Raw genomic sequence first — 12,349 nt, forward strand, 5'->3', positions numbered from 1 at the left:
GCAGGTGGCTCCCTACCCACAACCAGGCGCTGCACGACGCCTTCCCATGGTTGACCTTGCACGCTCACGCCAGCTGGATGAACAAATGAGACCTTTTCTTCGTCTGTTCCTGGCGCTACTTTGCTCACGCAGGAAACTACGAATTCAGCATCCGGAGCTGACATCCCGGACCTGGAGATGACATCCCGGACTGGAGCTAACATCCCGGACCTGGAGATGACATCCCGGACCTGGAAATGACATCCCGGACCTGGAGCTAACATCCCGGACCTGGAGCTAACATCCCGGACCTGGAGCTAGCATCTCGGACCTGGAGCTAACATCCCGGACCTGGAAATGACATCCCGGACCTGGAAATGACATCCCGGACCTGGAGCTAACATCCCGGACCTGGAGCTAACATCCCGGACCTGGAGCTAACATCCCGGACCTGGAAATGACATCCCGGACCTGGAAATGACATCCCGGACCTGGAGCTAACATCCCGGACCTGGAGCTAACATCCCGGACCTGGAGCTAGCATCTCGGACCTGGAGATGACATCCCGGACCTGGAAATGACATCCCGGACCTGGAGCTAACATCCCGGACTTGGAGCTAACATCCCGGACCTGGAGCTAACATCCCGGACCTGGAGCTAGCATCTCGGACCTGGAAATGACATCCCGGACATGGAAATGACATCCTGGACCTGGAGCTAACATCCCGGACTTGGAGCTAACATCCCGGACCTGGAGCTAACATCCCGGACCTGGAGCTAGCATCTCGGACCTGGAAATGACATCCCGGACATGGAAATGACATCCCGGACCTGGAGCTAACATCCCGGACCTGGAAATGACATCCCGGACCTGGAGCTGACATCTCGGTCCTGGAGATGTCATCCCGGACCTGGAGCTGACATCCCGGACCTGGAGCTAACATCTCTGACCTGGAGATGACACTCCTGGAGATGTCATTCTGGACCTGGAGCAGACATCCCGGACCTGGAGCTAACATCCCGGACCTGGAAATGACATCCCGGACCTGGAGCTGACATCTCGGACCTGGAGCTGACATCCCGGACATGGAAATGACATCCCGGACCTGGAGCTAACATCCCGGACCTGGAGCTAACATCTCGGACCTGGAAATGACATCCCGGACCTGTAGCTGACATCTCGGACCTGGAGCTGACATCTCGGACCTGGAGATGTCATCCCGGACCTGGAGCTGACATTCCGGACCTGGAGCAGACATCTCGGACATGGAGCTAACACCCGGACCTGGAAATGACATCCCTGACCTGGAGCTGACATCCCGGACCTGGAGCTGACATCCCGGACCTGGAGCTAACATCCCGGACCTGGAGCAGACATCCCGGACCTGGAGCAGACATCCCGGACCTGGAGCTGACATCCCGGACCTGGAGCTAACATCCCAGACCTGAAGCAGACATCCCGGACCTGGAGATGACATCCCGGACCTGGAGCAGACATCCCGGACCTGGAGCTAACATCCCAGACCTGGAGCAGACATCCCGGACCTGGAGCTGACATCCTGGACCTGGAGCTAACTTCCCGGACCTGGAGCAGACATCCCGGACCTGGAGCTGACATCCCGGACCTGGAGCTAACTTCCCGGACCTGGAGCAGACATCCCGGACCTGGAGCAGACATCCCGGACCTGGAGCAGACATCCCGGACCTGGAACTAACTTCCTGGACCTGGAGCTAACTTCCCGGACCTGGAAATGACATCCCGGACCTGGAACTGACATCCCGGACCTGGAGCTAACTTCCCGGACCTGGAGCAGACATCCCGGACCTGGAGCAGACATCCCGGGCCTGGAGCTGACATCCTGGACCTGGAGCTAACTTCCCGGACCTGGAGCAGACATCCCGGACCTGGAGCTGACATCCCGGACCTGGAGCTAACTTCCCGGACCTGGAGCAGACATCCCGGACCTGGAGCTGATATCCCGGACATGGAAATGACATCCCGGACCTGGAGCTAACATCCCAGACCTGGAGCTAACATCTCGGACCTGGAAATGACATCCCGGACCTGTAGCTGACATCTCGGACCTGGAGCTGACATCTCGGACCTGGAGATGTCATCCCGGACCTGGAGCTGACATTCCGGACCTGGAGCAGACATCTCGGACATGGAGCTAACACCCGGACCTGGAAATGACATCCCTGACCTGGAGCTGACATCCCGGACCTGGAGCAGACATCCCGGACCTGGAGCTAACATCCCGGACCTGGAGCTGACATCCCGGACCTGGAGCAGACATCCCGGACCTGGAGCTGACATCCCGGACCTGGAGCTAACATCCCAGACCTGGAGCAGACATCCCGGACCTGGAGATGACATCCCGGACCTGGAGCAGACATCCCGGACCTGGAGCTAACATCCCAGACCTGGAGCAGACATCCCGGACCTGGAGCTGACATCCTGGACCTGGAGCTAACTTCCCGGACCTGGAGCAGACATCCCGGACCTGGAGCTGACATCCCGGACCTGGAGCTAACTTCCCGGACCTGGAGCAGACATCCCGGACCTGGAGCAGACATCCCGGACCTGGAGCAGACATCCCGGACCTGGAACTAACTTCCTGGACCTGGAGCTAACTTCCCGGACCTGGAGCAGACATCCCAGACCTGGAACTGACATCCCGGACCTGGAGCTAACTTCCCGGACCTGGAGCAGACATCCCGGACCTGGAGCAGACATCCCGGGCCTGGAGCTGACATCCTGGACCTGGAGCTAACTTCCCGGACCTGGAGCAGACATCCCGGACCTGGAGCTGACATCCCGGACCTGGAGCTAACTTCCCGGACCTGGAGCAGACATCCCGGACCTGGAGCAGACATCCCGGACCTGGAGCTAACTTCCTGGACCTGGAGCTAACTTCCCGGACCTGGAGCAGACATCCCGGACCTGGAACTGACATCCCGGACCTGGAGCTAACTTCCCGGACCTGGAGCAGACATCCCGGACCTGAAGCAGACATCCCGGACCTGAAGCTAACTTCCCGGACCTGGAGCAGACATCCCGGACCTGGAGCAGACATCCCGGACCTGGAGCTAACTTCCCGGACCTGGAGCAGACATCCCGGACCTGGAGCAGACATCCCGGACCTGGAGCTAACTTCCTGGACCTGGAGTAACTTCCCGGACCTGGAGCAGACATCCCGGACCTGGAACTGACATCCCGGACCTGGAGCTAACTTCCCGGACCTGGAGCAGACATCCCGGACCTGGAGCAGACATCCCGGGCCTGGAGCTGACATCCTGGCCCTGGAGCTAACTTCCCGGACCTGGAGCAGACATCCCGGACCTGGAGCAGACATCCCGGACCTGGAGCTAACTTCCTGGACCTGGAGCTAACTTCCCGGACCTGGAGCAGACATCCCGGACCTGGAACTGACATCCCGGACCTGGAGCTAACTTCCCGGACCTGGAGCAGACATCCCGGACCTGGAGCTAACTTCCCGGACCTGGAGCAGACATCCCGGACCTGGAGCAGACATCCCGGGCCTGGAACTGACATCCTGGACCTGGAGCTAACTTCAAAATTCGGACATAAGGCCAGGATCTGGACGATACATTCAGAGTCGGGACCAAACATTTTGGGTTTGCCACAAACAGAGGAAATACTACGATCAAGATAGTTTTTGAAAAAAATAACTTTGACATTATCTGACTTTCATATTGATCACATATGAATTATATTATATATAAATAGGAAACATTACTCCGGTAACGTGTTACATAAAGTTAGGTTACTCGACGGAATCTGTATACGTGAGTTGCAAAGGTTAGCAACCAACTGCCTGTGTGTTGGGGATGGAAAGGTTATCTCACATCTCCTTGGCTGTTTGCGTCACTCAATATAACAAAGATGTAAGGAAATAAAGCAAGACATGCGTATCAGTGGGATAAACACAAATTATTAGTAAAAAACGATACAAGTGGTTAAATATGAAGAGTTAGGGAGAGGTGAACATTATCTCCCGCTCTTGCCCGGGAAAGTAGACACAATATACACTTGACGTAGAGGAACAATGTGTAGTGTTTTGTCAACTCGACCCCTGAACAGGTGTTATCAGGTAATTAGTAATTACTCTATTGTCAACAGTTGTCTTACTATTCTGTTGGTGTGTCACGATGCCTGGGTGTGGGTCATCATGGATGTGAGTGTGAGATGATTGTGAGGTGGCATGGAGGACCAACCCTCCTCTCCTCCTGTACACTGCACCTGTCACCTACTGATGACGTCACCCTAACCACGGGAACTCACCTGCTGATGACGTCACGCTAACCACTGTACTTGTCACCTGCTGATGACGTCATGCAAACCACAGAAACGGTCTCTTGACGCTGATGTCATGCTGACCACTGGAGTTGTCACCTGCTGATGACGTCACGCTAACCGTAGTAGTTGTCACTTGATGACGTCATCCTAACTACTATAGTAATAACCTCTTCATAAAGTTATTATAGATCAGGTCAGCCCTTGCAAACTATCGGCAAGATCTAAGATTCTCATGGAATTTGTCATTTGTCAAAGAAAGTTGGAGATTTGATTAAGTAAGCTTATTAAGTAAGCTTATTAAGCTGGTGGTTTGTTGTTTTGTACCGTACTACGTCTCAGGGTTGTATAAATGTTGTGATTATATAAGAAAACCTACTTAATCTTGCTTTACATAGCAGAAAACCAACCCAATCTAGCCTAACATAAGAAGGCTTTATCTAGTAGAAACCCAATCTAATCTAGCCTAACCTAGGAAAGTTGAACCTAGCAGAAAAAACAACTTAATCTAGCCTAACCTAGGAAGCTTAACCTAGCAGAAAACCAACCTTATCCAGCCAAACATAGAAAAGCTTAACCAAGCAAAAGAAACCTTACCTAATGTAACTTAGCCTTGCTAACCAAGGATAGTGTGAACAATCCTAACCTAGGAAAGTTTAACCAAACCTGAGTACGAGAGATTAACCTAACCTAACCCAGGATAGCTTATATGTCTAACATAACAAGGTGGTTTAACCTATAATATCTTCAGAGATTATAACCAAGCACACAAGGCTGGCCTACAGTATTGTAGGTTTGGGTATACATTATCTTGCAGGAATTTATTATATGACGACTTTTTGTGGCAAATGTTGTAATCTCTTAAATCTTTCATTGTTGTATTGCAGTTTTGTAATATTGCTGTTAAGATAATTACTATTGTCCATTTGGTGAGGCCTTGGTGACAAAAGTGCATTTTAGGCCTTTCATCTTGACAAGTTCATGAAATTATTCTTTTTGGTAATTCTCGTCAACTTTCAGTTAATTTGTGACGAAGACAGAAATATGTGTGGTAGAGTCCAGTAACACAGTCTGATGTGGGATACTAGTGATATTGTCTGTAATATCTTTCTTCAGATCACAAGGAACCAATGTCATGTAGATGGAGGTTGGAGCTGAGTAAGCATTATGAAGAGTCAAGGAAGAAGTTGCAAAACAAGACAAGGAAATGATAAAGGCAGGACTAAGCAGAGACACATCACTGGGTAACCACACAGGCTTGAGAAATGTTTGAAATAAATTCATATTGTTTAATACTGGCAACTTAAGCCTTTATGATTAACTTTTACAGAAAATACTAAGATGATTTATAGAGATGAAGTTGCTTAGCAGAATTAGTCTCGTGGGTTTACCCTTGTGTTGTGTAAGATGGTTATCGTCAACACTGGTTTGTCTAGAATGATTCTTTCCATCATGTCATGTGATTTATCATTAACATTACTTACTTTGCCAGTATGATTTGTTGTTTTTAGTAATTTTTTAATACAATTTACATATTTTGATCTGACTCATTTCTTTTATCTGTGGATATTCAAGGTAATATAGATCATTATTTTATTTACAGGAATGAGTATTGCCAGCTTTATATTATATTGTCACCTGAATTGAATCTCCTTTAAGGGACATGTAACAAATATAACTTTCTTAGCTCTATTGAAGAGTTTATTACTGGCTATAACCAGCTTTGCTAGGTGGTACAAGCACTTAATGTGTTGATATAAAAGACAAGAGTTATGATTTAGATACATCAGTACTCTTTGCTAACTTTATTGCTTTTTCTTATTGGAACTCTCATTTGTTTAATGTAACTGTCTGCTGGTAAGTCCATAGTTCTTTTTATCCTTCAGCTGTTGTTAGACTGTGCAATAGTGTTGTAGGTTGAACATAATTATTTTGAAAGTTTACTGTCAGTTACAAAAGGGAAATGGATAACAGCAAATCATATTATGCTTGTTCTGAATGTGGAAGAGTATTTGCTTTCATGTCATACCTAACTGAGCACATGAATGCTTGCCAAGCAGGCGTTTGTGTTTTGAACAGGTGTAATGTCTGCGGTAAAATATGTGCACGCAAATCAAGCCTGTCACGACATATGAAGGTACATGGTGAAAAACCATTTAATTGTGTTGAGTGTGGGAGAACTTTTACTCAGAAGTCAACATTAAATCAACATATGAAAGTGCATTCTAGCTCAAAACCCTTTAACTGTAACGTGTGTAGAAAGTCTTTCTTCTTAGAGTCAACTCTAATTCAGCATGTCCGACTGCATACTGGTGACAGACCATTTAAGTGTGTAGAATGTGGAGAAGCCTTCTCATGGAAGTCAGACTTATCTAATCATAAACTGCTCTATTATTTTCATGACCAGCCCTTTGGTTGTAATGAGTGTGGAAAAACCTTTGTGGCAAAGTGTGGTTTGAGGGAACATTTGATCACAAGCAACTCATGTGGGGGCTGTGTTAAGGAGTACTTGTGGTTGCACAGTGGTGATAAACCATTCAAGTGTGTGGAATGTGGTGAAGCATTCACTCGGAAGTCAGATTTATCAAATCACAAAAGATTGTATTATTGTCATGACCGACCTTTTGGTTGTGATGAGTGTGGTAAAACATTTGTTGCAAAGTGTGCATTAAGGGAACACTTGATGACAAGTAGGTCATGTGGAGGCTGTGGGAAAGCCTCCACATGTCAACTGGTTGGTGAGGTTAATGCAACTCAAAATGACACAAAACACTCAGTTGGTATAAAGACCTCAGAAAATTATTCAAAATCTCTCTCAGAATGTACAAAATTTGTTAAGCTGGAAAATACCCACCAAGAATGTTCAGACATGTGCCACCAAGACTCTATATTTGTGAAAGTGGAAGGTGATCTAAAAGAAAATTCAGAGTTGTCTCTGCAGCAGTGCACAGACTCAGTCAAAATAGAAAATGATCCTTTAGATATTAAGGATGAAACAAGTTTTCTGTGAATTATTCCCTGATGAGTCAGAGAAAAAATCAGTAGTTATGTAATGGTAGCAGCACAGCTTTATTCTTGTTTTTGTGTTGCTGTTAATATATGCTGTGAATATTTTATTTGTTCTTTGATTTTTTCAAACCATTTGAAATTTACTCATGTCTCTTTACATTATTCATAATTATTCATTATGTGGTAAAGTTGTATAAATTTCTAGAAACAATTGAGGAGCCACCTTATTTCTTTGTTATTTCTGAATAATGGATATTAAAGTTTTCAGAGAAACTGACTAAAGTGATTAGTGCTGTATTGACACCTGGAAGATGAAAATCATTCTTTACCCTTAAGCTGCATGGCTTGACCTAAGCCAAGACAGTGTTTCTTCCCGTATGTGTGTGGCTTGACTTTTGACATCATTAAAAAAATTTGCCAATATCTAGAGAGCTGCATGTTTCTGATTGAATCTTCTCTAATAATAAAGCTGTAGAATTTACAGTACTTCTGTTTCTTGAAATCATTCCATACGATGCTGTGATTATTTATGTATTTGGGCATATTTTTATCTTTTTGATCATTTGTGATATTTTTCAAATTCTTTTAGGAAAGTATGTTTTTTTAAGAAATTTTAGTGTCATGTAGAAACTTCAAGGTCTTGCCATAATAGAAAAGCACTAAAACAGTCATAATAATTTCCATTTTTTGATGGAGAAATTACATCACAGGGAACTGCCTCTGTGCCATCAAAATACACAGCCAGAGTATTATGTTCTGTTATAGGTAATAAAATTTCTCCTGGGAAATGAGTCAGTCAGGGTTTGCAGAAAACATGGCTGTGGTGGCAGACATAAGTTCCTTGTGTATTTTCTAAGCTTTAGCAACTTTCCTCTCTGAATCCCAGACTGATTATGTGCATTCTTTTTCAGTCAGCTTATCACTTGCTGTGCCTTCCTCCTCTTTCTTTTTCTGTTTCAGTTTCTTACTCACTTCTTGCTCTCTTATGCCTTTTAAATGCTGGCTAGTTGTGCTGCCTATATCTTCACAATACATTCTTAGTTTCTTTAACTTTCTGATGCCTTCTAGTAAACCATAACTCTTCTGTTCTCTCTCCACTCCCGTTGAATGAAATCCATGTATTGATCCTCATTATTAACTTCACAGAACTTTCAGCAGTTATGTATTTTGAGTGTATATCCTAACCTTGGAGTTGGTTCATGATTATTGTTCTGGACGTTATTGTAGATAGTCTTGGTGGTATTTTTCACATACATACATTCAAAAACGACCATGCTTAATGAGTGGGAATGATCTTTGTTAAGGATGTTTAAGGACTAATTTCTTCATTGTATGGTTTAGAGAAAGCCATTTCTTTTATTATGAAAGTTTTATTACATATATTTAATAAAGAAATCACAGTATGGTCATGTCTTAGACCACTTTTAAGATATAAACAGGTAGCTTTAGTTAGCAAGATATATATATATATATATATATATATATATATATATATATATATATATATATTTAAGTAAATAAGTAGAAAATAATTTGACTTCCTAAGCACAAGAAGACATCATTGACAAAGTAAATTCATACATAATGATCGAAGTGATAATTATACCTTGTACTGCATTGAAAAGAGTATGACAGGTCACAATTTCACTATGTGTATTTTACTACATTTATTATTACTGTACAGTAATTAATTACAAAATTACAGGATTACCATGTTATTACCCCGTGTCACCCAAGAACACTTATGATTCCATCTTTCCAGTTTGGGTCTCCCAGCCATACTCTTTTCCCATTTTATAATCACCAGGTCACTCATTTAAACATATTTCCATGTTGTCAGTCCTGTTGTTGGCAATATTTCCACTTTGTTGCTTGAGTAAATATCAGGTCTACTATGTCATTACCTCATCAGTGAATTAAATGTGGTCTCCACTTTGTTATCACCTCCATGTTATGAAGCACTTTCCCTAGTACTGTGTGCTGTCTTCCTTACAACAACCAGTTCAGTTTTTCCTTACAATTTTGCTGTTCTTAGCATCCAACTAAACTATAACATCATTTCTACATATGTAACTTATATTATGTTCCCCTAAGATTGTCACCTAAAATATCACTTCACCATACTATATGATTAAAATGTCATCCACCTTCAGTATTCTTTTAATGTCATCACCATGTCGCTCAATGCATAGTAATATTCCCTTCCCTTTTGTCATTTACATTATCAATATGTTCCTCATTTATTGATGTGTCAGTTACCTGAATTTTTATCTTCATGTTATCATCATCCCTTGTCAACAAGTCGATGTTATATCCCTACCACTGCCATTTAATGTTATCCAACAAAATATTATATGTCTAACTTATTGTCACCCTTGATATTATCCATACTGTTCCTACTAGATCATTACAAAGTTACTAAGGTAAGCTTAGATAATCACTGTTGCTACACTTATGTCATGCATTACACATGATTATTGAATGGTACGTCCCCCTTGTTGTATTGTGTCATTCAGATAAATTTTTTCTTATACCTAATTGCCTTCTCTGCTTTAGTGAGGTAATATCAGGAGCAAATGAACAATGACATCATTTGCACTCATACACTCTGTAGCTGTCATGTACAGTGCCTGAAACCTGAGCCTACAACTACAGCCAAGCCCCAAAGATTACTATGGTACAGTAGACCCCAGTACATTTGTGACTAGGTGTGTCACTTAACAGAATCTTATGTTCCTCTCGTATCGTCACTGATATCATGCATTGGAAAGTCATCTCATACAACTCTTCTGGCTGCTTAATATAAAGGCCAATTACATGATCTCATGAAAAATGATAAGAAATGTTGAAAGATGACATGACTGTAGGAAAGATTATTAGCCCAAGAAGTTAGATTTCATCACTTTTTTTAAACTAGATAACTTATCACTTGCCATGTGCAACTGATGATACTTTAAAGAGAACTTTTCCTATACTAACACTATGGTAAATTAACTGCATTATTTCATGAACTACAACATAAAAGTGTCTTCCTAACCCTCTCCATGCATCCCATGACATTCATCCACTTCACATTTCTGATCAAATCAAGACTTTTGATAATTTAAATCTTATGCCTTTAAGAGTATACTAGTTTGTTTACGATGGTGACTGTATGTTTCCCAAGGCCACAATTTATTCGCCCAAATGAAAAAGAGTGATGTCATGATATGCTAACCATTGTCACCATATTTCATTCTTTTTACTAAAATTTTACGATTTATTTAATGTTTTTCCCATGAAATAGTTATGCATTATATCTCTACATTTTTGTCACCTATGTACACCCCGAGTGGACACAAAACAGTGGCCTTGAAATATGAATCTATCTTCAAGGATAGTCAGTACAGATCAATGTACAAGTATAATGTGGACCATAAGACATGTTGATGTGTCTGTTAGTGGGCGGAATGTAAACTTGTTTGCCCTTTCACCACTAGTTTTAGGTTATTGTGTTGCCAACAAATGTTATAGGCAATAGTTTTATATTTTTTTGGAGTTTCAATGTTGTTTAGGTGTTTTATACTTTTAAAGGTAATTTTGCCTGAGTTCAAGGATTGTGCTGTGTACCTGCTGCTGCACCAAAAGAGTTAACTCATCTCTTGAATCCTACAACCACTATAAAAGAGCAGACATTACAGTAATGTATTAAACAATGTTCAGAACTGTTCTATACTTCACATTCAACACATAAGCAGGAAAAAATCACAACTTTCTTAAAAGTCCAAGTTTATTCTGGACACTCCTTTAAACACTGCTTAACATTAAAGCACTCAAAATGCATTTTATATTTCATGTCATTCTTTTAAACCATCATCTCCTCATCAGAAACATGGCAGTCATGGCTACTATTATTATTTATGGCTCATACATAGAGAAAATGTGATATACATTATTAATTTGACTGAATTTTAATTAACAAAAGATTATCTAGTGTTGAACCCTATTAATTATAAAAGCAAGTGTTTATGAGAAAATGATCTTGTTTGAAATCCATTAGAAAGATATGGTAATGAGCACTAGAAGTACCTCTGGTAGGAGAAAACTGTGAGCATTATCACGTTGAACGAAATGTCACAGGACATCTATAAACAAGTTAATGCTGTACCTATATATTGTATGAGAGTGAATGTATACTGAAAACTTAAACTCGAGTATTCAGATGTCATGTTTCTCTAGAATGAAAACGAGTTCCTGCCAGTGATTCATGTCATATGCATTCAGCTTTTAACTTATAATAAATAATACCTGTTGGGAAGGATACATCATAATTTTCTTATTTCATTCTAGATATGAAAAATACTGATAGCACTACAGACAATAAGACTCATAACACTGGTAACATCGCACAGTTTCCAAAGTATCATAAATGATGTAATGTATGAAGAAAAAAAAAATAGTAAGCAAAGTGACACCATATCTTGCTTAAGCAACTTTATGGTTGTCAGGCATGATACAAAATACACATCTGCTGAAAAGCAGAAAGTCAACACGGGCAAGGATTTTTTTAAGTATCAAAGACAACATGTCAGAGTATTGTGCAGGTCTGAACAAGGGATCTGATTGAGGGTCAAATAGAGGATCATCTCTAACACATAAGGCAATAATTTTCCGTTAGGGAACTAAATGATATGTATGAATTAATATCACATTAATATGCAGGAATAATTCTTTACTATATGTTACCTCAAATGCCAAAATTCAATAAGCTGTTGACCTACTGGTTTCTTGTATAATAAAAATAATGGGTCCATTGTTGAATATGTAAAATGTCAAGAAACTTTAGGTATATCACCATATCTAAAGTGACATACTACTAAAATTATCCTAAAATGTTGTACTGATATGATGGAACTTGAGTTGATGATAGCAGTATGTCTTCTAATATTTAATTACTGTATTCTTATTTACTTAACATAGTCTGAGAGGCATTTCAGACCTGATGAATTTTCTTGAACAATACTTAAACTTTGGAATGACAGGTTTATTGTTCAATTATTTCAT

General features: G+C 42.0%; 1 long non-coding RNA gene across 1 annotated transcript; it reads left to right on the top strand.

The window, feature by feature from the left end:
* Positions 1-3,797: 3,797 nt before the first annotated feature.
* On the top strand, positions 3,798-9,654 carry LOC139749620 (uncharacterized). Its single transcript, XR_011713002.1, has 2 exons — positions 3,798-4,094; positions 5,414-9,654. It is a non-coding gene; the product is annotated as an uncharacterized lncRNA (long non-coding RNA).
* The last annotated feature ends 2,695 nt before the right edge of the window (positions 9,655-12,349 follow it).

The sequence above is a fragment of the Panulirus ornatus genome, chromosome 7 (genome assembly GCF_036320965.1).
Source record: "Panulirus ornatus isolate Po-2019 chromosome 7, ASM3632096v1, whole genome shotgun sequence".
NCBI lineage: Eukaryota > Metazoa > Arthropoda > Malacostraca > Decapoda > Palinuridae > Panulirus > Panulirus ornatus.